The following is a 25163-nucleotide window of genomic DNA, read 5'->3' on the forward strand; positions in this document are numbered from 1 at the left end:
ACGGAGACCTGGTTTAGGAAACACTCTTACTTTAATCTCAATGATAATTTTATTATTAATCTTTCATTTGCATATCATTTAGTGTGGCCGTCAGCAATTGATCTCATATATCTATGGGATTCTTTCATCATCGCAAATCGTCTACTGCTAACCCTCATGCCCCGTCTATTTTCCCCATCGGATTACTTCCTCGATCAATGAATTACTCCACTCCATCAATTACACCCTCCGTCAAAGTTGACCTTTTCACCTTGTCGGGATTCTCAGCCTCCCTGTGTTCATTCCGCATTACATGCTTCAGGCATTAATCCCGTAATCCACTCAACTGTAACTGCAACTAATGAATATTTTTCTGGGTGAATTAATGAATTAATTAGTCCTCATCAAAGGTAATTAGCCAAACTTATTTCCCGAATCGAGCACCTGCTATGCCACACGATACCTTTCCGCAGCCTGCGTGTTTCGTGGGATGAGTAAATTGTCTTTGATAGCCCCCACCACGTCTCATTCCGCCATTCTTACTTCGTCCCATACGATTCGTAGATTTACATTTAACAGGCCGAATGTCCCTTCTGTCTAATCCTGAATTTTTAAGTACCTAATTTCACTTCTCCAACTCCATAGTCACGGACTCACTCTTCAAATGTACGGGGCACACAGATATCCTGCTTTCATTATGCATTTCTTTTTATTGCCGAAGCCGAAGTTTCATTAAATTGCGGATTCCTCTCTTCCTCTTTGAACATCCAATGCTGCTATTCAACTAGATATTTGTTTGGACTCCTATGCAATCTTATACCTCTTAGTCCTGTTATTTCAGATAAAACAATTCAGATTACCTCACACACCAGATTTACCTCTTTTGTTATAATTTAAAATTGGATATCGAGATATCCCGTAAACATATTTATTCCTATGTGTTCCCCTTCCATACCTTAGCAAAATCATTGGTCATATTTACATGTACGTCTACATCTGTACTCCACCCGCTAAGCAGAATAAAACCACATTGAAATCAAACCAAGGCATGCCAATTCGCACTCGCACAGACGTATGTATCCATTCCAAACCCATTTTAACTTACTACCTTGATCAAAAATTTCCCGGAATTTATTCAGAAAATTAAAAATACAAGTTTATTCATCTAAATCTATATTGTCCCCTTCAAAGTAATCCCCATCGACTGCAACACACTTATGCCAGCGCTTGATCCAATCCTCGAAACATTTTTTATATTCGGTTTTCGGTATGTCCATCAGTGCTTCCTGCGATTTTTCCATTACTTCCTCTCGGCTGCTAAAACGCGTTCCCCGTAATGGTTTTTTAACTCGATTGAACAGAAAGAAGTCACAGGGAGCCAAATCAGGTGAATTCGGTGGCTGTTGGATGGTATTTGTTGCATTTTTCGTCAAAAAATTACGAATAATGATAGCACTGTGCGACGGTGCGTTATCATGGTGCAAAATCCACGAGTTTTCTGCCCACATTTCTGGTCTCTTTCGGCGAATTGCTTCACGCAAACGTCTCATAACGCCCAAATAATACTCTTTGTTTACTGTCTGGCCTTCTGGCAAAAATTCATGATGCACTACACCGTTGTAATTCATGAAAACCGTCAGTACACACTTGCAAAGACATTTACTTGAAAATTAACATACGCATACTTCTACGAATGTAACAGGAGTCGTCTACGCAGCGTTTCATCTTTTCCTAGCTTGTAATTCGAATATTTTTACCGTTTTTATTATGACTCCGAGTACTGGAATCTACAACAATCTATTGAATAGTATATCATTAACTGTATTGGAAGATTTCATAAAATTTTTGAGGATTTTTTTGTGAATGTCAACATTTGAGTGTCCAAAAATATTTTTCATTGATATATAACGCAATATTTAGCTTGGATAATGACTATAACTTCTAATGAATACATGTCTATGCTTATGGAAGCTTAAATCGATATTTTTAGAAAAACCCCAATTGTTGTCATTTTCGGCGGCATTACACAAGCAAGGAAATTTCAGGCTTGCAAATAACCTCTCGGGGGTTTATCAATTTGAACTTGGCAGACACTTTCTCCTCTCCTCTTCTTTTCTAATTCGTGAACTTCCTCGGCGTCCGTCACTGAATGCATCATATGGCTGCCTACATAACCCCCCCCACCCCCTTGTTCATTTCCTATTGGTCCCCTACCTTCCCTTCCCCCACCTCTCCACCGCACATGTCCTCTCCGCTCTCCCCCGAGAACGCCATTCTGAAGACGACAGCCAAGCTGTCGGAACGTCAAATAACAAATTGTGAGTGTCCTTTCTTTGTGTCTCTGTATTCTAAAAATCTACATCTGTGTTTTTGTATATTTGTGCGTCGCCGAAGAGCGTTCCATTTCGAAGATATATATATAAACACATATAGTATACGTTCATACGAGTATATAAGCTTAAGTTGGAAAAACAGAGCACACATACCTACACTGTTTAGGAAACACGCCAATGGACAAATACTTGGGCATTGCAGATTTGTTAAGCTTTCAACCACTCTCTTAGTTGTCCCACAGATCAGACTCTTAAGTCCAACCTCACCTGTTGTATTGGTCTATTTTCTACAGCCAAGTAAATATAACACGTCCAAAGTACAAATTTAAAAATTTGTGATTCATCTTCAAACATCCTCGATAAACCTGATTTTGCGAGTGAAATTCTCAGAATTTATCTGAATTGTATAACATACCGTGACTTTACGATGCATGTTGACGAAATCCCAAAGAGTTCAGTCTCTTTTCGCCGTTATTTGCGTAAGGCCCTTCCACAAGATATATTGCATACATACATACATATCCGCAAGAGTATTTTCTGAAGGTTTCAGAATGCCACGATTCCATTAAACTCTAGCTATGAGCGGGAGGATCCCGAGCTATTTCCTCTTTCTCTCTCTCTCGCAGGGGTAGAGGTGGTGTCCCCTCTCATGCTTCCTCCCCCGTCCCTACCCCCTCCCTTTCCTTCCCTCCTCCCTCTTTTCCCTCGCTCTTGCACTCGCCAACTCCCGACATTAGAATAATTCTCATACCAACGAGTGAAGCCTCAAATAGGTTTGGCGAGTGCTCTGGTCTAGATCTCCGCAAACAATTTTCGTTACTGGTATATCTGAATTTTATCGTTGAAGTAACACACTGCTGTTGCAGTTTCTTCCTAAACGCACCTTCTCCTCAAGTATTACGTCATGAGTTTCTAAAGTTCGAACTCAATTCCACTTTTTTTTCTGTTTAACTTTACCATTGGTGCGGCACCTTAGATATGACTAGAGTCTCTCAATGCACTCCTGTCTTGTCGCTCTCATGACTCAAGACCAAGATTTCTATGAGAACGCTAATATTTTCTATTCGTGGAATCTCTTCGTTAGCTAGTCGATACATCTAGTTGATCTTTATCAATCGTGTTCTCGATGTCGAATTTGGTGGTTCCGAGGACCCTCTTGTGCATCGGCTACCAAAGATAAACTTTTATTCCTTTGGTAAAGGTGGCAATGCCGGGGAGAGATATTTGAAATATTAATTAAAATCGTGTTCATCTGCTATAAACAATAAATATTTGTTAATCTTAAGGGCGAACCTCTGCTTCAACTTCTCAGAGTCCAATATTTAACTAATTACTATTAACCAATTTTAGACTAATTAGCAAATGCTTAAAGCTAATCCTCGTGCGTCTCTCTTCCATATCATACCAATATCGTCAGCAAAATAGAGGGTGCTGCTTCTTCGTGGATGTCCAATCATGGGACAAGACGTTGTCTCAGGCGTTACTTGGTGGTAGTCTTTATATTAGGGAATGAAAATTAGCTTTACAACTTCCACTAGCCTTTTTAAGAAGTCCTGTGGAAATTGCAACGCTAGTGTTAATTCATTTGCACCCATGAAGCATCGTTTACAATATTAGCTGAAGCATTCTTGATGCACATATTGAAGAGAACGATTGAGTCCACCTACTTGCCTTAGCGACCTCCACATTTTCAAGCGTGAATGAAGTACTCATTCATTGGGTTCTAATCAGAATCCTTGGCTTCAACTGATGACTAGAGTTTCAGCTGGGGCGTCTTAATGGAAGAAGGAACCATTTGGTCTCAATTTCGCCCAAAAAAAAGACCTCTTTCTATCTTATGTAGAGAGAATGTTGTAAGTTCTTACAGAACCTCCTTGAAGAATCATAATATGCCTCAATCGTTCTCACAAACAATATATGGAGGATGAAGAGGATTGGTACGTAGCAGCCTGTGTTTACGTTTGGTTTTAGAAGACTTATGTGAAACAGACCTAGAGGTTTGAAAGACGTCGAAAGACATGGAATCCCCCTGCAGTCAGTTTTACGCGTGAGAGTACGACAAAGGCAGACATGAAGAGATTATCCACTCGGAAACCCACGAAAGAATTTCAAAATTAAAATTTCGTTCCTCTCATCATTTACATCACATTGCGAACTGTAGTCACGTGACTGTGATACCGACTTCAGTAGTAAATTTACCAGGCCTGACCATCCAATTCAACTCCGCTACAAAACCCTGGAACAAGTGGAAAAATAATAACACATTATTTTTAATTTTATTGAAAACTTAACCATAAGTTGTTCTTGCATGCGGAGGCATATCGTAGTGAAATATTGGACTCCACAGTGCTTGATACAATCGCTTTTATCACTTGAAGCTGAAAATTTCTCCGTTAGCCACTCTTCCTTTAGTACATCTACAGAATACCCCAAAAACCGCCGCAAGGGCGTGTGGTGGGGGGTGTTAGGTCACTAGGCATGCATGCTCAATCGCATTCACGTAACCTCTACAAAAAATATTAATTTGATCATGCGCTCGAAAAATGTTAGTCACCCGAAAGAAAGTACTGCCCCTTCAACAATATGCAATGACAGGTTACTAATATTCAAATCATGCTGTAGGACTGCTAAAAAGATGAGGCTTTTGAATAAAATGAATGACATTTAGGATATCGATATTATATATATATATATATATATATATATATATATATATATATATATATATATTTATAATGATTATTATTAGGTAAACTAACGGTTAAGATAGGGTTTTGGATGGACACAACTGCCAAGTAAAAATTTGGGACTCCTAAGAAAAAACAATCCAGCAAACTAGTCTATATCAGGTCCCTCTTCATCTCTATGTACTTCCTTCCTCTTTTCATGCCATCCAACATCCCTATCCTGTTCCTTCCATTTCCTCGTTTGCATAACATTCTCCCCTCTGTTACAGTCTTTAACATTCCACTACCGATCAATACGCCCTTCATCCAGTTTTCCTTCCTCCATGCGGTGTATATATATATATATATATATATATATATATATATATATATATATATATATATATATATATATATATATATATATATATGTGAATATGTATATATATGTATATATGTGATATGTTTAAATATGTATATATATATATGTGTGTATATGTATATATATTATATATATATATATATATATATACATATATATATATATATATATATATATATATATATATATATATATATATATATATATACATATATACACACATATATACACACATTCAAACATGATATCCCGCCAAATGGCGAACAAATACTCATTCACATAGAAATAGTTATAAGGAAAAGGGATAGGAACACATATAAAGGACGAACACAATAGAGGTGGGGAAGGCGGAATCAGGAAAATCACGAGTGTAAAAATATTTCCTTGACCGGGACTTGAACTCCGGATCTTTCCACTTGCCTGGCGGATGCTCATAAAAGCTTGAGCAATCCAGGAAACGGAATTCACCGTGAGATCTACTATGCTTTATGCAACCAAGTGCCCCGATTCTTTTGCCAAGAGATGGCGCTAGGGAGCTGTTCCACCCACCAAAGGAGAAATAGAAAACATACAAGAGGAAAGGATAGTAGTTAAGCAATCATAAAGGATAGGAACAGTGCGTTTCGTGGCACGCATAGCCAGAGGAAGAGGCGAGCCACATTGGACTAATACACGTTCAAACACGAAATCCCGCCAAACGGCGAACAAATACTTATTAACATAGAAATAAATATAAGGAAAAGGCATAGGAACAAATCCTCAAGCTCAATAGCTCAAGCGTTGAGAGCATCCGCACGGCAAGTGGAAAGATCCGGAGTTCAAGTCTCGGTCAAAGAAATATTTTTACACTCGTAATTTGCCTGATTCCGCCTTCCCCACCTTTATTGTGATCCTCCTTTATCTGTGTTCCGACCCATTTTTCTTATATCTATATCTACGTGAATGAGTATATATCTCTGTCATGTCTATTATGATTTTCTAATGGTTCGAGGAAAAAATGACGCATTAAATCTCTCCGTTCTACAATAAATATACCTGATTGTACGTTGGTGATTTGATCCACCATAATTAGCGGAGGCCTGTAATATGTCCTCAACATCCTCATAAAAGAGTAACCTGCCACATATCATTAAATTTAACCTGTTTTGAAGCCCACGGTCAATTAATGGCTCCCATTCTAATTCTTTCAATAGTGTCGCAGCACAGCTACCTTGTTCATTAAACAACTTTTCACTAACATGGGTGCTCGGCGTTACACTACCATCTAGTTCTAACCTACTGCTTTGAGCAGTACCTGCCGCACACTTAAGGTGGGGCCTAACTGACGTGAAATGACAAAGCTCCTTGAACTTTTCATTACAATGGCCAAGTATTGTTTTTATGGGTTCTAACTTTTCATTAGCTGTTCCGCGAATTTCACGAATTTGTTTAACCCAGGACACGCCTGTAGTTTTCGTTACGCTCAAGTACTTTACCTATTCTACGTGTGTAATGCTGGTTCCCTGTAGCATATTGTATTGGTGCATATCTCGTGAGGAATCACCCCCTGCCATACAAGCAACCAGAAATACAAAATGCTCCGAAAAAAGACGGAGGTTAGGTTGATCGTTAGAATTGGTGGGTATTTATTAGAGCAAGTGGAGCAACATTTCACTTCTTTTGGAGTGTTGTCTGCGAAATTGGGCAAATAAATTAATGAGGGTGTTAATATGATGGTGCGTTGGGAGAAAAACATTTAACAAAATTTTAAGGTGGAAAGATTGAAATCATGGCGTAGTGGTATGGGAGGTGAGGATGCGGGGTTGCTACGTTCATTAAGCTGACTCAAACGTATCCTTTTTCTTGAATCCGCATCAGATTCCTATCCTCATTCGGGTCAAGATTGGCCTGGTGCGTATTCACCCCTTGCCACACACCCTAGCGATGACTTGCAGGGTACCGAATAATACAAATACAAACACTATTGCGGTGTATTTGCCATTTGGATCCGGATGAAAATGGAGCTCGGTTGTCCTCCCGGAGCCGCCTGCGTGTTCCCGCGACGTGTTACGTGTTCCCGGGGAATCAAAAGGCAGCTCAGCGGATTGCCGAGACATTCACCCGGATTCAATCCCTCACGCCCCTACACCCGTGGACGGGAATCCGCGGCTCCACCCCTGGCATCGTGACATCGACGCGGAATCCTCCGCGGCTTCCAAAGGGAACGAAACACGTTGCCGCAGCCCCGAACCACCACTGTGAGCGGGAGGGGCACTTCGCCACGGCACCGGACTGTGGGGGCGTCCTCACGTTCGCGCAATCACGTCCGAGGGCAATAATCCGGTCGGCGGCGGGATTAGCACGCCCCGGCAAGCACTGAATGCCGTGCACCAGATGCGAACCGCACCCTCGAGATACACCCTCGCACAACCCGGGAGTTGACATTTCCAACGCGGGTTCAATTTTGATTGGACGTGCGGTTCGTCACATTTTCGTCCAGGACCACTCGGACGTGTGGCTATAAATAATAAAAAATGATATTATCAAAGGAATAGTGTTTATTCAAAATTGTGTGTATTCAAAAAAGGGCACTCTCTCACATCCTTGGTTTGTATAAAAAGTATCGGGAGAATATTCCGAAAGATAGATTTATTTCAGATATTGCCGCAATAGCTCAAAGTTCTTCAAAGTAAATCCCTTGAGCGTCGACACGCTTTTGCCTTGGCGGCTTTTCCACGACTCAAAGGCTCCCTGGTGAGATGATTCGGGGAGGTCTTTAAGGGTACGCGTGGAAGCTTCATTGACGGCTTCATTTAGGGTCCCACGGTGGTGCCCTTTGAGGGAGAGAGGATTTCACTTCTATAGGGAATAGGAAATAGTCTGCTGGTGCCAAGCAGGGAGTATAAGGGGGTTGGGGAATCGTCGCGTTGCCGCTGCAGAAGGTCTCCGTAAGCAGACGCTCGATTCTGCTCTTTTGGTCGTCCGTCCATACATTTTCGGGACTAGTTTAGCGGAGATCTTTCGTATTGCCAAATTTTCAGTGATAATGGTACGTGCACTGTTATCTTATCAATGCCAGTACGATATCTGCGATAATGCGCACACACCAAACCGTCCGAATACAGCACCTCGCGCATACGCCTGGAAAAATTATTACTGACACTTTTTAAACTAATCTTGTATACATCTTTATATTTCCGCGGTCATTCAAGGCTAGTCGAACGAAGTAGAATATTGGCTTTCTCAATTAAAGGCGAGATGGATCCTGGTTAGAATGGACAGGGTTACGAGGAGATAGGTGTAGGGTTGTCATAGCGGTCTGTTTTTAGAATTTTAGATAGGTTAATTTACCACCGTTACGGTGTGTGGCAGGGGTTGAATAAAATTTTTTTAACATGATTTCTCCTACCGTAGTACGATGGGGGTAATAATACATTTTCAAAATCACTACTAAAGAGACCTCCTTCCGATTTATGCAAGAGCTCAATCTGCAATTTAACCTTCGCTCCGTGAGTGATTCCCAGCCTAGCTGCTCAAATAAATGTCATATCTTATCATTAGTATAGATTTCCTTCCGGGAATAAGTGATCACGCAGCAGTGTGTGTTCAAATGGACTGATATAATGAAAGATCTCGTGCTTTCCCGGCGTATTAGTTGGGTGAATTCTTCTCGGGTCTTCCACCTGGTCAATGACTCCATAGCTGCCGACGTTAAGGACTGATATAGATCAACAAAAGGAGGTATGGTGGATGAAAAGAAAATTTGGCAATATACCCGGGCATATAGGGAAGGGTTCCAGGAATTTTTAAGGGGCAAGTTTCCTGGATGGGCAGCTAGTGGAGCGACCGTGGAGAAAATATGGGAAACATTCAGAGAAATAATTCTTGAAGGGCAAATGAAGTATGTTCCCATAAAAAATTTGAAACAGAACACGGATCCGGACTACTACAACAAAGCTATAAAAAAAACTCAAGAGAGCGGTAAGAAAGGAACACAGATTAAAGAATGAAAGTAAAGAAATGTCGCACCATTACAGGGCCTTGGTCCGGAACCTAAGATAGGGAAAAGAAGAATGTAAAGGAAAAATTTCTTATAAATGCAATGTCGAAAGACAATGCAACGAAATTCTATAGAGATACATGAGAACGAGGGAAGACAACAGGGAACGCGTGAGTATACTAAAAACTAAGGAGAATGGCATGGTAACAGACACTGTAGAAATAGCAAATATATTCAACTCCTTTCCTCCCCCGTTGCCGGGCACGACACACGGCCGATTTGGCCGAGTCCCGTAAGCTCCAGGACTCAAATCTGAAGTTACCATATTTTGAATCTTGGAATGACAATTGAGGTGGTTTCCCGTTGCCTCCCTCAATAGTGTATTTAACGTGACATTATCACTTACTGGCGCATGTGTATTAATATGATGCAAAAAAACTCAAGAGAGCGATAAGAAAGGCACACAGATTAAAGAATGGAAGTACAGAAATGTCACACCATTACAGGACCTTGGTCCGGAACCTAAATAGGGAAAAGAAGGAGGCAAAGGAAACATTTCTTATTGATGCAATTTTGAAAGACAATGCAACGAAATATTATAGATACATGAGAACCAGGAAAGATAACAGGAAACGCGTGAATATATTAAAAACTAAGGAAAATGGTATTGCAGCAGACACTGTAGAAATAGCAAATATGTTCAACTCCTGCTTTACGGATGTTTTTCGGGGAATAGAAAACAAAAAGGAAAATAAGGCTTGCCTTAATAGCTCAGAAATGACAAAGAACTTAATCAGCATAACAGCACCAATAGCTCACTGCCCTCGACAAACGGTATTATCTTGGAGGTCTCATTTTGTGAAAAAAATTAGGAGGATGAGGAAAAATAAGTCGGTGGGACCGGATATTATCTCAATTGACATTCTAAAACTGGGTGATACCGCAATAGCTTTGTACCTGAGTCATCTATTCAAAGTAACTTTAAATAATGATGCCTTTGTCCAATGATTGGAAAAAAAGCAAATATTACACCAATTTTCAAGAAATGGGATAAAATAATAGCGAGCAGTTATAGACCGGTAAGCATAACCTCAGTTGTTTGCAAAATAATGGAAAAAAGAATCGCTGACTACATCCGGGAATGGTGGGCAAGAGATAGATGGCTATTTAAACACCAACATGGGTTTAGAACGGAGTACTCGTGTGAAACGCAGCTTTTTGGATTAAGCCAATATATCGGCGACGCAATAGACGAAGGAAAGTAAGTGGATGCAGTAATTGTCGATTTTTCGGCAGCTTTTGAAGATTCTTGGTAAAGTTGGATTCGTTACCATTGGACTTGAGGGTAAAACAATGGATAAGAAATTTTCTTAGGTGCAGAACTCAAAAAGTAAAATTAGGGGATACATTTTCAAATGAGGCGAGGGTATTAGCAGGAGCTCCACAAGGCAGTGTTGTAGGGCCATTACTCTTCCTAATTTACGTAAACGATCTACCATGCAATTTACATTCCCAAATAAGACTCTTTGCTGATGACTGCATTATATACAGACGGCTAGAGCATGTAAATGACCACGTAATACTACAAAATGACATCGATCGCCTTGGTAACTGGGTTACAAATAATAACATGGGCATTAATATAAGTAAGAGTAAGCATATACATTTTTCAAATAAAAAGAATGTAGAAAAGGAAATTTACACCCTCTTTGGAGAAAGAATCCCATGTATAGTCAATGCAAATATTTGGGTATTTACTTAACTAGGGATCTTGGATGGGGGGTCTAAGTAGATAATTTGACACGGAAGGCTATTGCATTGGGTAATAAGAAATTTAAATGGAGGTAGCGTAGCCACAAAAGAAAAGGCATATAAGGTACTGGTTATCCCTATCCAACAATATTCGACCAGAGTATGGGATCTATATGAGATGGGACATATTAAAAAGATAGAAAAAGTTCAAAGAAAGGCAGCAAGATATGTACTCGGAAGGTACAAAAGAACAGATAGTGTCACAGAAATGTTAGATGTACTGAAATGGGAGAGTTTGAAAAATAGAAGAAAAAGGAGTAGGTTAGGCGCGATGTATAGAATTGTTAAAAAGGACGAAGCGTGGGAAGATTTATGGCAAGGGATATAAAAGCCTAACTTCAAGGGAAAAAACGACCATAGTTTCAAAGTAAAAATAAGGACGCAGAAAACAAATAAGAAAAAATACTCTTTTTTAAATAGAACTATTATTGATTGGAACCAGCTGCCTAGAGGTTTGTTTGAGCCCTTTCCATCCAATTTTAGAAGTTTTAAGCATAAATGTAAAGCAGCCACTGGGTAATAAACTTCATTGTAGTCATTAAAATATTGTTTGTGTGTGATGTTGAAGTTCGTTTGTATGTGATGTGGAAGTTCGTTTGTATGTGATGTGGAAGTTCGTTTGTATTTGATGTGGAAGTTCGTTTGTATGTGATGTGGAAGTGTCATTTTATGTAAGAATATCTTGTCTCTTATCTGTTTTTATAGTGCGTGTGTGTATGTAATTTTCGTTGTAAGAGTTATCTTTGACCAACTTGACCGTTGCCACCAGGAAAATCGCCTAACTGCAACTTAATTCTAAAATAAATAAAATAAAATAATATTTTGATACGCTCCATACTTTATCATGACAACGTTTTACAAATCTAGCTCCTCTACGCTCCTTCGGCAATCAATCCAACTTGGTGGGGATCCCATATACTTGCAGCATATTCCAAATGAGGCCTAACCAGTGAAAGATAGCATTTCTCTCTTACCTTTTCATAAAAATTACCTAATAGTCTTCTAGTAAATCCTAATTTTTTATTAGCTTGTCCACATATTCCCCGAATGTGTTTCACCCATGGGAAAACTTTCTGACTTTGTTTGGTTTAACCATGGGAATTCAAAAACTCTTTACTGGTAAATATGTGGCATTTCAGGGTAATACCTCAATGCTGCCTGATAACCCTTGGAGAATCTCTGTTAATACCGTTGAAATAACATCTTCTAGGGTAAAGAAGAAGTTAGAGATGATAACTTTGTGTGAATAGGAGGTCCATTGGTTCATTTAAAATAACGCGCCCTTGTCCACGAAGCCATTTCTCTCCCCATCGTGAACTCTTGGAGTTGGCGACAGATGAAGGGAAAGTGAAATCCGACATTACTGTTCCTCAATAGATATAGCAAGAAAAATGCGCCTTTGGGTCGTCCTAAATTACACAAGCAACCCCGGCGGTAACCAAAGAATAAAATATTCCAGTGAGCGGCAACCTATTAGAAAATACTCTAATAGGTTTTTTACTAAGTTTTATGAACATTCTGATAGTTTTTTCTTTCAAGTTGGTCCAACACCTCCTATTCCGACTGCTGTTTAGAAGTTACGCATTGTAGATGCTGAACAGGGGGTGGGGTGATAAATTCGTTTCCTCCCTTATCTTTAACGGCAGTCCTTGTATTTGTCCCGAAGAGGCAGTATATCCCGCGGTACCTCTGCTCCTCTCCTCATAAATCAGTCAACCTGACTGCTGAAACTTGTCGCCCCAACCTTGGAACTCGAAGCTGCGGAGGCAATGAGAAAATATTCGCAGTGCTGGGGGGAACTCGGAGAGAGTAACATTTGCTTTCAGTTCGAACGAAACTGCAAACTCGCAGTTGATTTTCAATACGCGCACCAACATTTTTCATGCGTCGTATCTCTAATCACCCATGTTTAATTCCAAGTGAAAGGTTAGAAGCAATGACTGAATCATTAGTCACTTGCTAAGTTAGTTATATACTTGCATACAAGGGTGAAGCGATACCCTTCAATTATTAAATGTGCTTGTTATTTTCCACAGATTTTAAAGTAGGAATGTACTGCATACATTACTGCACACACACACACGCGCACGCGCACACGCACACACACACACACACATAGGTATATACATACGCATATATTTTTTTAAACATTTTTTCTCCTAACGAAACACACCCCAGCATCCTACCCTACAAGTCCCTCTTCATCTCTGAGTACCTTTTTCTTCCCTTCACCCCGTCCAACATCCCTATTCCATTCCAGCCCTTTCCTCGTTTGCGTAACATTCTCCCCTCAATTACAATCTTCAACATCCCACTGCCAATCAAAACCCCCTTCATTCACTTTTCCTGCCTCCATAGGATTGCTCCCAACAAACCCCTCTCTTCGCCCACCATACCCTGTACTTCCTTTGTTTTCTTCTCTGTCCATTTCACCTTCTCCATTCTTCTCCAAACCCACATTTCAAAAGCCTCCAGTCTACGTCTATCCTCCTGCTTCAATGACCATGTTTCCGCACCGTACATAGCTACGCTCCATATCAAAGTTTTTACGAGTCTTTTCTTAACATCCTTACTCAACGTCCCTGTCATCAACTCCCTCCTCCTTGTGAAAGCCTCTTTGCCTAGCGCAATTCTTCTCCTTACGCCCCTACCACCTTGACCTAAATCGCTTCTTAGATACGTAAACTGTTTTACCTGCTTTCCTAATTGAACGTTTAACTTAGCCTATTTCTTTAAAAAAATCATAACTTTTTTAATTCATATTAATTCTCATCCCAAATCTATCGCACGGAATTCCTAATTCACTCCGCAAGGCTTGCAACCCATTGGCTGACTTAGAAACTAAAACTTGTTCATCAGCAAACCTAACTGATTTTACGAATTCCCCGCCCACTTTCATTCCTGACTCCAGTTCTTCCCTTAATACCTGTTTAATCATTTCCTCCGCATATACGTAGAATAGCACCGCTTATAATGGATAACCCTGCCTTTTCTTTCTGGAAAACAATATTTTACCAATATTTATAAATATCGGTTGCTTGGTAAATGTATGTAAATGTACATAATATGTTTTTCAACCTACAGAACCGTACACGCGAAGCGAAGTACCCACACTTGGGCTAATGGGGGTTGGATTCCGCACGCTGTTGTCATGACGACACACCCGGAGATGCTAATTAAATATCTAGCTACAGGGCCTCGCCTTCCCGAACGGGTGCTTTTAATTGCCGTTCATCGGCTCCCCTTCCCCTGCCTCACACTCCTTTCCTGATGCCGCACACGCATTTTAAACTGCTACAAGAGTCTTTATCTCCGAGACAGGGTCGGTGCCGCCCGCGGTGAGGGCCTCCCCAGGGGCGGCGGACGTGACTGACATAGTTCACCGCCAACGGCCCCCTCTCCCCGAATACTACCCATCGATGCGAAACAGGTCACTTCTCCTCGCACCCCCCCCCAAATTCCGTGCGGCGTTCGGCCCTCATTCCTCCGGGTCGTCGTTGCCCCCGCCCCTGTGCACCCCTCGCACCAGGATGCTGGGCTGAGTTCACGAGGTTATTCCCAGAGGGCATCCACCGCGTCACTGTTGAAATTGTTTTTAGTGGCTGCAGTCATATATTTTAAAGTACAGAGGAGAAGTAATAATGACCTTCGTCAACATAATCTCAATGTCGTCCTTAGTATTTTTTAGTTGTTTGTCAGTAAAGAGAGTGGAGAGAAAGTTCCCAAAGGAAGGGAAGGATATTCCATTTCATTGCGTCTGCTTTTGGTGTTTGGGTGAATTAAAAAGACTTTTAACTATTGAATCTGAGGTTAACCCTTGGTGTAGATGGCATGAACTCTCTATTTGCATAATACCCCGCTAACGGCCGACAGGAGTGTGTGGCGGGGGGTGTTAGGTCACCATCCGTGAAAGAGAACAAAACCACATGCAATACCAGCCAATTCATGCAAACCTACACCCTAAGTGGCGTAATTATTCATGTGAAAATCTTTTTAACTTACACGTATGCAAATAAATATACTATCAACTAACATGCACATGCAACTAAAAATGTAATAAAAATCTGGTAGAATTCAGCTACGGTATAATATTCAGTATACCTTATTTAGACGTTATAATCACTCACTTTGAAAGTCATGATTTTGCAAATGAAGTTATCTAAATGCATTAATGCTAGTAATTAGAATTCGTCAGAATTAAGAATTTGGTAATTCTCACGGTTTTTTTTCATACTAAGTTTGCTTTGGATTTTGCGATCTAATTGTGACTTGCAATTTTTTCTCCTGATGCACAGATTGAGCATTATGAAAACTATACCGACCGTTTTCCCGGAAAAAACTATAAAACCGTTTTCTGGAGCGCAGTAGTTATTAAATTCACACAGTCATTGCGCAAGAATAAAACGGACTAACTGTCGAAAGTCATGCTCATATTATTTTTAATTTTAAGTTATCCTATCTTTATAAAGATGTCGTTAATTTGTTTTTGAAATTCACCGACTATTTTGAAAATCGAAAGTCGACGAAGATTATCATTTCATCCGATGGTAATCGAGCACAATGACAACCAACGGAGGGAATAAGGGGAGCAGAGCCATTGGGGAGGTTTCCTCCTCTTTCCCTTCAAAGCATTTCCTCTCTCGTCATGACTCCTGGCAGTCTGCACACGGTCTACGGTAAAAAGACCCCAGCCTCTTATTCAATCCTCCCCCTAGACCTAATGCCCGCACTTCGCCTCATCTACGTCCCACCGCCTTTCACTGTTCCCTCCGCCCACTATTTCTGCCCATTGCGGATTTTCTCGTGCCTCTTCATATCTCGGTCACTTACCAAGGAATGACCTTCGATCATCAACTGCCTCCACTAAGCTGTATATTAATATTTTAATGATTCATTAAAATGATTTTGCAAAACAATGTTCCAGGGACATTTAGAAATAAAATGATATTGAGAAGGAATGAAAAATATGATAAAAAATACAGCTAAATAATTATATCATGAGATGTTATATCCATTCTTGTTTCTCAATGTTTAATTGCTTTGATTCTTTTGCGCAGAATCATCATGAAACTCTACTGTGCATTTCAAATCACCGTCAAATTTAATGGAGAATGATATCCGTCTATTTATAACATTGGTGGTAACAACAAACTAATATTTGTGTAACATGAATGGGATCGTGCTGTATGGCTGGTGACCTAACACCCCCCGCCGCACGCCCTTGCGCTGACTTTCAGGGTATTGTACGGACGTAGATTCAAGCACGCAACATTCATTAAAAGCTTTCCAGCTTCAAATGAGTGAAGAACAAAAGTTTCAAAATCCACGGGGAAGAATTGGTTAACCTAGATAATACCATCCAGTGGAATGCAGTCACACGTAAAATTCACGTGTCTAACTGCTGAAAACCAACCGACCCTCTACTCAGTGAGAGTCTAAAGCATTCTCCTGAAAAAAAGGAAATCTAATGATACAATTACTTTCTACGAAATGACTATTTTCAATATTATAAAATTGGATTGATGTAGCTGATTGGGTAATGTTATGGATTAAAAATATTATTAAGAAGTAATTGGTTAACTTGAGATACTTGGTTAACATTATTTTGTGATAATAAACCGTTTAAGGTAAGTTTTATTTGGACAGAATGAACAACAACATTTTTTTGCCTCCCCTAAACAAAACACAATCCAGTATCCTACTCTACATCAAGTCCCTCCTCAGCTCTGAGTACTTTCTTCCTCCCTTCATCCCGTCCAACATCCCTATCCTGTTCCTTCCCTTTTCCTCGTTTGCCCAACATCCTACCCTCTATCACAGTCATCAACATCCCACTGCCGGTCAACACCCCCTTCATCCACTTTTCCTGCCTCCATAGGATTGCTCCCAACAAACCCCTCTCTTCGCCCACCATACCAAGTACTTCCTCGTTTGTTTTCTTCTCTGTCCATTTCACCTTCTCCATTCTTCTCCACATCCACATTTCAAAAGCCTCCAGTCTACGTCTATGCTCCTGCTTCAATGACCACGTTTCCGCGCCGTACATAGCTACCGTCCATATCAAAGGTTTTACGAATCTTTTCTTAATATCCTCACTCAACGTTCCACTCACCAACTCCCTCCTCCTTGTGAAAGCCTCGTTGTCTAGTGCAATTCTTCTCCTTGCGTCCCTACCACCTTGGCCGTGTCGGTCCGAAAGATTTCCATCCTTCCAAACGTACTCATAATTTGTAAAATGCTTTAAAATTGAAAATGTTACCATTGAATTTTTTATCTGCGGAAATAACTAATGATAATAGTTGATTGTATTTCGTACAGTTCTTAAGAACGTCAAATTCAAAAATCATGCGCGTTGTTTTAGAGTCAGACGGCAGAGGTAAGGATAATTGATGGAGAAAATGTGACGAACAGGAGACCGATGCATGACTCCCTGTTATAGCTGTGAACTTTTCACATGCACACTGAGTCAGATTTTTCAGATGACCAAGCGGTATTCCATCAGGCAGCGGAAACATTCCATTTATTTTTTCATCTTTTCAATAGAGGCGATGTGGCAATTGTAAGATTAAGAATACCCACGTAAAAAATACAAGTAATAAAGAGATTATGGGTAAATAGGTGGAATTAATTCTATAAAAGAGAGAATCCGAGGAAATGAATTGGAGGAGGTGGAGCTGTTCATATATTTGGAAGGGAATAGGAAGAAGCACTGCTTGAAGGATTGGATTAATGGCCGGTTGGCTGAGCAAAGGTGACGATAAAAGTTTAGTCAATACTTCAATTTGAAACGAACTTTATGGCTCGGAGACTTGGTCCTTGAAGGAGAGACATGAGCATGAATGAGAGATATTAGCGAAATGGATACGTGTAGGAATGGAAGGAGGAGAGAAAAGAAGACAACAGTAAGTATTGTGAAGTATGGTGGGCGAAGGGAGAAAGTTTTTAGAAAATATCCGAGAAATATGCAAAAGCAGGGTGAAAGAAAAACGTGAATTTAGTGGGGGCGTGAAAAACGTGAAAACGTGAAAAAAGTGAGGGCGGACTAAATGTAAGACGGACGAGGGGATCTCTCGCCATTCGATGAAGATTACTTTTATTTTATAGGAATATTGAGAAGCAGAATAATTTGCATTAAAGTACCTACGTAAGTGAATGTCACTATCTGTAGGTCAACCATTATTTCTAAAGCTTTATCTTGAAACTAAAATAGAAGAAACCATAACAGTTTCGAGGAATTTTAAAAAAATAATCCATTAAAGTTGAATAAATGGAAACTTAATCAGGCCTCTTTTCCGGGATAATTCTCACACGGTGAGTGTTGATACGAGTTATTCTAAAATATCGTTGAATAATTTGAAACCATATCTACGAATCAGTGTAAAAATATGCTACTCGACGCAACGTTGCTAATTGACAATAAATCGTAAGCTGTTGAACACCATAAATTGTGGCACTAGTGTCGAATCCATTATGTGTACACGTAGTTTCTCTGAAGTTGGCAACAACTGCCAAATAGTGGTGCATTTCAATATTTGCGATTTTATCCACCATTGGCAAACTTCATGCTCTCCATAATTTGTTGGGGAAAGTTTATTGTTCCAGAAAATATCCGCGCAGTTGACTCTGTTTAATGACTGGATGTTTAACGAGGTAAAAATTACCACGAGGCATTGATACGTCAGGTTTGTTTTGAATTAATTGCCACATATTCCAAGTTCATATTGCGTGAATTCATTTCTAGTCGAAATGAGCCGCAAAAAGTTTGACCGAAGTCATTCGGTATTGTTTGCGCCAAGTCACCAACCGGTAGTTTTCCTCTCAACGATGCTTCAATTACAAAGTTGTTTTAGTTATAGTTTCACTGCAAAATATATTTCAGGCACATATTTAAACGCAACGATGTACTTGATATGAATGTATTCATTTGAAAATTATATGATGCGAATAACTAGTGGTAATAAAGCATGTTAATGAAATATCTCTACCTCTGAGTAATGGATGGAAAATTTCATGGAAGCATTGAAAGAGCGGTTTGTAATTACTTTGACCGCGCGAGACAGAGCTCACGCAGATCAAATAATGTTGCAGGCTCTGATTGGTGAAAAGTTTGTTTTAAATGAAAAACTTATGATTATATTTTTCATCTATACTTTCATTACAATGGAGAACGAGTTCTGGCGTAAGTACGCCGACTTAAGGAGCATACGAAATTATTTTCCTGAAATGAATCACATTAATTTGGGTCGCATGGATTTGACTGAAGTGTTCAGTGAAAATAAACTAGGCATTTAAAATGGGAAGGCCAGTTCACCAGTTGAAAGCGGGCATTTAGCAGGCAAAATGCATTCCCACGTTGCCTCGAGATATGCTTTAATTCACAAATATTTTCGGATTTCCGGTCCGAGCGCCGGAGAAAATGTCAGTTTGATTTGGAAACGACAGAATATAGATCACATGCGTTGAATCGTTTCTGTTTTTACTATTTCTGCGAATTTCTGGTGAATGGCAGCCAATGAACCAGTTCTTGTATCGTAATTAAATAAAGCACAATTTTAGGTTTAAAATCTGATCAAACAACGTGAGTCTAGCAATTTTTATTTACAACTAATAAATGTTGTTTTCATCGCAAATACTTAGTACATCCTCAGTCGTTTCCAAAATGTCTTTACTTTGATTGCATCTAATTCTTCGTCAATTATCCTTCAGAATAACTGGCAGTGTACCAATAAAGAGAGATTTTATGTTTCTTGAGTGACAAGATGACCAAGCTTGATCCAGGGGGCTGGAAAAATCCAGTCGTGATTACTGGAACTGTTGGAATAACGTCCATGTGATAGTAGAGTGCTCCTCCTTGCTTTTTATTCATATTTCCACGTTATTTGATAGATTTTTACTGAATTTGTATGTGCAAGTGTTATGTATGTGTGCTACAAAATACCCCTCAAGTCGCCGCTGGGGCGTGTGGCATATCTATGCAAACCTACACCTAGAGTGGCGTGCATATTCATGCAGAAATATTTTTAATTGACGCGCATGGCAATACATATTATTGCCCCCAATTTTCATAATTTGCATGAAATACGGCAATACACCGACTAAGACACGCGAGGAAGTTTATACGCGACAGGTAATTGAATTCCTTAAACTAATCACGAAGGGACAACCTTATTTTCCCTAAGTTAATTAGGAAATACACTGGTACCCTTGTCATAGTTTGAAGCCATCATTGTGAAAAAGAGGTTTAACTCCGTTTAACAAGAAATGCTTTATTTTCTTTCTATTTCCGTGGAAATGGCTTTGAATGATTCGTTTTGCGACAAAAGTGCGTTTGCTCATCATATTTGTGTGACGAATATTTATTTATGTGTGTTTGAGTTGTTATTTATTAAGTGTTATGCTATGCATTTATGCGATAGCTAATTATTTTAATAATAATGTAAAATCGATATGCAAGCGCATAATTCCGTAAGAAATATACGTACCAATGAGGTTGCCCTCTAGTTGCCCGATGCTGAACTTACATGAGGTCAGGGGCAGCGACGCAAGTATCCTTTTCAGTGACTCCTTAAAACTTCGGAATTATGTCAATTTGACTGCTGTTTGAAGATATTTTTCCACTAAACGAATGTTAGGTTTTTATTTCCATTCCTTCCGGTGCACATCTGTGCTTTTAAAGATCTCGCCGATTCCGCGTTAATTTGAATTGCTCTAGAAATGCATCTTCTACGTTGTGAAAGCTGAATGACTTCCTTCAAGTGATATTTTTCCGATTTTTATGCATGTACATATATATTTGAAAAGGCATTCACATTAATTGACATCTTTTACGCATGTAATACGTAATTTATATAAATTTTTGTTTCAAACGGTCCCATTTAATAATTCTTCATCAGATACAATAAATCAGCATTTCTGGTATCATGACGCCATCTTTGTGACTCATACGCCGGAAATCCTCTGAAGTGCCTTTGATTCTCCTGGAATTCAATGGCAACTGGGCGTTGTTTAGCACACTGTCCAGAGCAGAAGAACATTTATTTGTCTTTAGTCATGCTGTTGCAGAGGGAAATCACAAAAGAGGGAGAAGAGCTCCAGCGAATGAAATAAAATCCGTCTCTAATGGTGACCTCATTATGAGGGACATTCACGTTAAAAGGAAAACGAATGTAATGATATTAATCTTTTAGTTTATTAGCTTACATGGTCCCACTGAAGAGGTGTGTTGAGGAAGATGCCCTTTCTCTTCAGTTAACTCTCCTCAAGGTATGTCACATTCCTTTTCTTTTTTGGAACATGCGTGCGTATTAGAATCCCATTATAAAAGGAAATTAAAAAAAAATAGATTCTCACGCAAGATCATGACGCGTCTATCATTATTGATTACAACGAGACGACTTATTTAAGTTTTTAATGATAAATGAGTTTAATGGCTCAATTATTTTCGGTGAAATATACGCGGCATATAAAATACAAGTATACATACGTGCTGCCTGGCAGCGGTTTACCGCCTCTGTTGAGCAGAAAGGTAGTCGTAGATATTCCACTGTATAAAATTCCTGGATTGGAGAAGAAAATAAAATATTAATAAATGTTTGATTTAGAAATTCTGACCTTTCTTAGTGACAGACGATTGCGCATCATTACTTACCGCGTTGGAAGCTATTTCTTGAGAATAACAGAAACACCTCGCAAGTAAGAAGTTACAGCCATTAATTAATACTTCTGAAGCGTTCAATCAACCGTATGAAACATATTTTTCTTAATAAAATTATTATTATGAGAAGTGGACTCTTGGTCTAGATAGGTTTTCTAGAGCTCAAGGGGAAAGAATCAATGCTCTGCTAAGCCTGTCAATATGTTTATGGCATTAAATACCTTAAAATTCCCATTGAAAAATTAAATTTTCAACTGTACATACTTTTTACTTTCTTCAATGCCGACCAATGTTCCTGAGATTTGCCTCCCTCCACCTTCCGAGTAGTAATAGTAGTATTTAGGGTAGGCGACCGACAGCTAAGGTAATTTGCGCCATTAGGGATAGGTAAGAAAGGAAGAAGGGTGGAGAGAGACCCGGCGTCGGCAGTAGCCTATTCTTTACGAAAGGCGCCAAGGGGTCCGCATCTTAACGTCCCATCCGACGGACGGCGTACTCACTCAAAGTGCCCTCCACAAAGCACCTCAAGCAGGGATCGAGATACTTCTGAAAAATATCTGTCGCCTCCAGGATTCGAACCCGGGCCCTCTCAGTGGGAAGCCAGTACGTCAGCCACCGCACCATCGCGATCCCCCCTGTACCTCCATTGGCCAAACGTGTTCCTCCTTTCACTCTTCTCTTGCATTGACCAATTTGATGCCATCGAAACAACTTCATTTTTATAAGAATATCCACCGTGAATTGACGTGGGCGTTGATCTCCAGTGTCCGTTATAAGGTTGAAGGGAACTTATGGACTGTTTGTTTATGACTTGGTCTTCGTAGGCGTTTGAATGTTCCAGTTTCCTTTGCTGAATCGTTAAAAAGTCCTTAGCAGAATTCATTTGATCGTTATTGCTTTGAAACGCCGATTTGGATAACCTAAGGGTACATCTTTCCTAGAGATTAATTAGGTACGGATATATTCCGTAGCTTTACTCAAAACTTTTTAATTGGAAAAGATAACGAACGGTGCTCCTTTCCTATGGAGACCATAAGGACACTCCCTGGATAAACAACGATTAATTCGAATAAGGCCATGAGGGAATTCCGCTCTGGATTGTAAATTTGATATATTTTTCGAGAGTTCTAGCTCCTATCCTGATGCTATTACCCTTAACTGGAGAAAGCACATTAAGCGAATCTACAAGACATGGCGTCGTCAAACGAATTGAGGGGAAATAGTTGAATGCATGATTGATGAAGAGTTGATTGATATTTGGCGTACTTCGTTGAACCCGTTTGGAATACGCGTCGAGTAGTTGGGATCCTGCGCAGAATAAAAGAAAACGTTTTACTGAATGAAACATCATAAGGAGAAAATTCGTCCCTTCCGCGGGGATACGTGAAGAAAAAAGAGTAAGCGTCGGATTAATGTTGAATACTCTGTGCCGTTTGTCGCTGGGAGCGTGAAGTGGATGCTCGTCTTAAACTGATCGGCAAATACAAATAATTGGAGTTACTCGCGGGCACAGAGGGAATTATCCGAGCGCTGCATTGCGTAGGTAGACGAGAACCCAAGAGGGAAAATTGCGCTGATAGATAATTTCTTATTGCATTCTGGTTCTACGAAAACACTAATTCTCCACTTTTCGTTAGCTCACTTTCCTATCATTATCTCTTCATTACGGTTTCATTGTTTTCCTTTCAATATTTACTCCATAAATTTTTTTTTGTTTAATATTTCCTATAGCACATTTATTTTAACCAATCTCATTTAAACTATCGTTTCTCTCTCTTTTTCCAGCATACCTTATTCTCTCTATTTTCATCATCTTCGTATCTCAATCTGTATGATCGTCTCCTTAAGTCAAAAAGACGATTTCATATCGTCCCTACTCTAATTTTAATCTCGATCTCTACTTTGAGCTTATCTCATTTTTTTCCTGAAAAATGGAAATCATTTTTTTGGCACTTCCACTTATTCCTCTAATGCCTCTCCACTACAATGCCCTCTTTCTCCTGAAATACTCCCGATATAAGTCAACTGCTTTAGCTGATCAAGCTTAGTCCCTTCCTCCTACCTTCATGTTAAGCTTCAAATTCTAGAGGTTGCGATGAATGAAAACTCGCCACGCTGTATGGGTTACGTCTCGCAACGGCTGATAAGGATTTTCCATGGCTCCCCCGTCCCCCACGCTCCTCTCTAAAGAGAATTATTTTCTGCGTCCAAAACTCAAAGACGTGATCATCATCGATGAGGGAGCTCTCCGACAAAATGGTTATTTTGAGGAATCAAAACGGAAATTGTAATACGAGTCACTATTTATTCAATTTTTTACATTAATATCGATGGGACATAAAGGTTTAATTCGCCGCCTGCCAGCGAAATACGGTGATTCGGATTCTTAAAATTAAGAAGTCATCCGTTAGGTGTCATTACTTAGAACATTTTTCATAGTTGCAATTGAGGTTAGCGCTGAAGCACCAGAGAGAAATAAAAAATAATCAACGACCCTTTTTTGAATGCGGGTAATGAGTGAGTGATGAGGCAGGCTGTGGCCGATGAGCCCGAAAGGTTTGGTACAATCGAAGTATCGGGAGACGGGGATGAATGAAAGACGCGTGTTGTGGGGTGCGCGCATCTTTCGAGTTGCTAGCAATCCGTCTCTGCTTAAGCGCAGCTCTCCGATCAATAGTGTGGGGAATGTTCGGCTGTGATTGTCATCGTGGGTATTGTTGATCAAGCGGTGCTCCCTCCCGCCCCGTGTCACGAGTGAATTGCTTCCACCTCACGTGCAGTCCAGGGCCGCGAGTGATGGCGCGAGGGAGAAATAAAAGGGAACGTGGAACGGCGGGCGATAATAACCGCCGAGGATCACGAAAGTGCGCACTTTGCAGAGAGACGTTTCCCTCCAAATGGTGCTCATCCCCGAGAGTGACTCGGTGCGGAGGAGAAGTGCCTTCGAGAGGCTCATCTTCTGCATCACATCTTGGTTGGAGTCGGATTCCAAATCTCAAAAAAGTGTCGCAAACGCGTGGAGAACACTAATTGAATATACTCGTGGAAACACAAAATATCGAAGAGAGCCAACTATTCCACTCCATATTCTCGCAATTTCGCAGCACACAACTCCATCGCCGTGAATATATCTCGCTCCCCCCGTAATTCTACCGCTCGAGGTCGATTTCGGATGGACGCAAGCTGCCAAATGGTGCAGCGACAATTCCCTTTCCTCGCCTAACAAAGCACCATCCAGCATCGCAACAACCCCTCCTCATCTCCGCATACTTCCTTCCTCCCTTCATTCGGACCAACATCCCCATCCATCCTATTCCTACCCCTTCCTCCCTTGCCTCACATTCTCCCCCTCTGCACA

Source organism: Hetaerina americana, unplaced genomic scaffold (assembly GCF_022747635.1).
Source record: "Hetaerina americana unplaced genomic scaffold, ioHetAmer1.1.p SCAF_7, whole genome shotgun sequence".
In the NCBI taxonomy this organism is placed as follows: Eukaryota; Metazoa; Arthropoda; class Insecta; order Odonata; family Calopterygidae; genus Hetaerina; species Hetaerina americana.